The following is a 3,883-nucleotide window of genomic DNA, read 5'->3' on the forward strand; positions in this document are numbered from 1 at the left end:
GAGACATTGCCTATATATAATCCTCTCAGTACTGTTTCAACAGTCGAATGATTAGCCTGTTCTTCTGGCAGTAATGCCTCGTACGGTATATCGACGCTGTGCATCTCTGGATCATATGACTCAGGTGTCGAACTTGAGACTTTGGGCGTAATTGCTTGTCGACGTTCTGTCCACTTCTGTAGGGCTTCAGTAATACCCGGGGAAACATGCTCGCGTAAGCGCTGTGTATGTTTTTCTGATCTTTCTAATTGATCTACATGCTCGACAGTCAAGTCTTTCATAATAATAGCTAACTGATTCTTAAGATCAGCGTATTTAGTATTTAACTTACTTATGTGCTTCGGCTTAGAAGTCTCGGACGTAGATTCGGTTTTGCTACTTGAGCTTGCCTCCTCTTCTGGTTCCATAATAGGTTCCTTCTGAAATTTGTCCTTGTCCCCTATAATTGGGGACTTTCCTTTCTGATTTTCGTCAGACGAATGGGCTGGGGCGTCTTGCGACGTATCCCTTGTCTCACTTCTTGGCTTCGTTAATGCAAGCTTTGAAGTTGAGGCTATAGTTGTCCCTCGGGCTCTGTCAGAAGGAGTGGTCTCATTAAGCGGAGTGGCTACTTCCTTATCTGAAGCATTGTCCTTTTGACTATAATTCTCATAGGCAAGTGCTTTGGCTACAGTGCGCTTAAATGCATCAGCAGCGGCGTCGGTTGCTTGCGCAGCAGTAATAGCTGCGGCAGCGTTAGCGACTTCTCTCTCCATCTTCTTCTTTTCAGCTCTACGCTTCGTAGAAGGAGTGTTGTCTTTCTTGGTCATAATCTTAACTATGACTACTAGCTTGTCTCTTAACGACTAGCTTAGACAAGAGAAAAAAATTGTTGTGGTAGTTAACTTACCTTTACGCTTAAGTAGTCTAAGTAATTAATACTTTTGCTAACTTTAAAATGTGTAAGATTCTGTCTAATAAAGGCGATACTAATGCCTTAGAATAAAATAAACGCGTAGGTAAATTCTATATATCGTGTAAATATCGATATAAATAAACGAAATGAGACGTTTAATAAAGTTAGGTTTGCCTCGTGAAAACAGCAATACTCTGAGGGATTGTGAGGCTGAGACATTGCCTATATATAATCCTCTCAGTACTGTTTCCGCAGAAGGGAATTTATTTAGTGTTTCGTTGTCGCTCTATTCTGGGGCGAATCCGATAGACTTATAAAATCCTAACTTTAGAAAAATAAATATAAATAAAAATACTCTTGACGTCTTTAGTTATTGTCTTAACCAATAACTTACCACTATCAAGAATTACCGACTTAGCCTTCATCAGACTGGCACATCTGGTTGGCTCATCATAGGATCAACTAGGTAACGTTAATAGTCCCTAGAAACCTATATTTGGTTGAGCCATCTCGCTACCGAAGTATTCAGATATAAATAAAACTGGAAAGTAATTAAAGCTCTAATAATAGAACTAGACCAACTCTTTTATGTTTGGTATTTTACTGAGGCCTTTTAATGGCCTCATCCAAATATCTGATATGTTAAATGGAAAAGGTTTAATTAATAAAACCATTAAAAACCATTTTAGGAAACTTAAGTTCCTCGTGCTATTAAAAGCACATTTAGGAGACTTAAGTTCCTCGTACTATTAAGAGTACATTTAGGAAACAGAAGTTCCTCGTACTGTTAAGAGTACGTTTATAATTTGCGTACTGCTTAAGAGTACGTTTATACATAGAATCTAATGTGGAGGCCCGGCTTATTACACACCCACTGATCTATTATTTTGTCCGGATGAGGGTTACGGGAAAACTATATAGGGTTTATGTAAAAGAGGTGTTTGGATGGTACAATGTACAAATGTATAAAGACCGTTCAAGGACACGCCGACCGTTGAACAAACGTGGCGAGATCATTACTGCCTTAACTACGTGTCGGAAGCATCAAGCTGGCAGATCGGGATAGCACATAATGGAGTGGGTGAATAACCGATACTCACAAAAGCCACAACGAGCCCACTAACAGTTCCAAACAGAGGGATACAGAGTTGGTGGTACAACACGGAGTGCTGTTAACAAAGGTTGGCACTTCGAGTTCAATAAGAAGTATCGTGGAGACCAGCCACCAGATTGGGCCGAGAAAAATCAGAAAATTATACAATATCAGGCATGCTCAAGAGAGCAAAAGAGCATCATATAAGAACGAATAATCTACAGGTTGCGCGATTGAGGCCGACCATCACTTCTATTATTATACGATTAAAGTTCTGTGGACTGAAGGGACGCTTCTTCTGTCGTCTCGCATTCCTGGGTCGATACAATGACCAAATAATCAGAGTTCGGTATATGCAATACCGAACTAAATACTATGAGAACTTGGGAATAATATTTTGAAGCGAATTTTGCACGAAAAAGTCAGGAACCCAGTATATAATAGAAAAGTGAATTTGTTTCTAAATGTACATTTGTAGATATTTGATACATATTCCAATTTGTTTTCGTTGGTAAATTAAGTAAAATTATATTCAGTGACCTTTTCTATATTTTCAATGTACAATTAAATACATTTTACATTATACGATGGCAATGTTTCAGCCTTCAAATCCGTGAGTGTATTGTTGATTTATGAGGCAAACTCAAGTTCATTACAAGACTATTTTCGCATATACATATATATATATATATTAAAATAATAATTAAAAAACCCCCCACTACGTTAAAACCTCACCTACTACCGCCTCGACCTTTACAAATGGCGACAACAGGCGAATTCGCATAAGCTTAGTAAGACATGGTAGAATAAGCCTTACATGGATGTTATCCAATAGTGAATTGCATACATCCTGTGTACTTGATTCAATTATGATATCTGTTTGGGTATTTACTAACAAAACGTGTTAACTAAATATGAGGTATATATTGAAGCACGCATAAGACATAGTGTATAAAACGCATAGATTGAAAGTCGATTTCATCCGATAGAGAGGGTATCTTAGTATATGTCGAACAAGGGCGAGAATAAAGTGAGGAATGGCACGGTTTTCTTTTTCAGAGTTGAAGAAGCTGAGCACCTTCTGGCAAACGATGTTTCGCCCCCCTTTCTACACAGTTTCCTTTTGTTCCGAAAGTGTCAATATGCCCTTATCCCAGCCACCATAATTTATTTCGTTGACCTTCGGAAGCGTAAACTGATCGCCCGAAATAAGTGCGTTGATCTGCCGCAGGTTCAAGCACACGCGGACCTTAATAAGTTCACCCGACGGTGTGAACGATGGTACTGTCAACAAAGGAAGGTTAACAATCGACGCAGATGTTCGACGATTGGTGACCAATTCGTGTTCCCATTTGTGTACTTGCTTCGTTATACGTGGTTTGTATTTGTCAGATACAAAGTTTCTTATCTGCCGACGTTGGCCCAGGAGTTTATCTCGAAGAATAGAGAGTGACACCTCACTACCTGGGAGTGTACAGCGAGCTGCATCCAGAATAGTGTCATTAGCATCCAGGTATTGGCGTAAGCGTTCGCGTATATCATCTGGCTCGGACAAGTCTGGGGCCATTCGAAGATTGATTGGTTCCAGTAGTTCATCCATAACATTACGATTGATCTCTGGAAATGAAAATACTAATCCGGTTAAGCCAAGTCCCAACTCACTCATAATATCCATACCCAGTATTATATCAATGTTATCCGGTAGGTTCATAAATTCAAACGTACAACCCTCAGTAGCAGCTGACCCGTACTGGACTTTTGTTGCTTTTGTTTTGCCCAAACGTGGAGTCTTGAAGGCTTTGTCCGCCAAATACATGTAACTATCCTTGGCCAGCGGTGTAATAGAAAGGTGTGCCTTAGCTGCGGATACCTGAGTGATGACTGAACAGTTGGCC

The sequence above is a fragment of the Sphaeroforma arctica genome (assembly GCF_001186125.1).
Source record: "Sphaeroforma arctica JP610 unplaced genomic scaffold supercont1.3, whole genome shotgun sequence".
Lineage (NCBI taxonomy): Eukaryota > Ichthyosporea > Ichthyophonida > Sphaeroforma > Sphaeroforma arctica.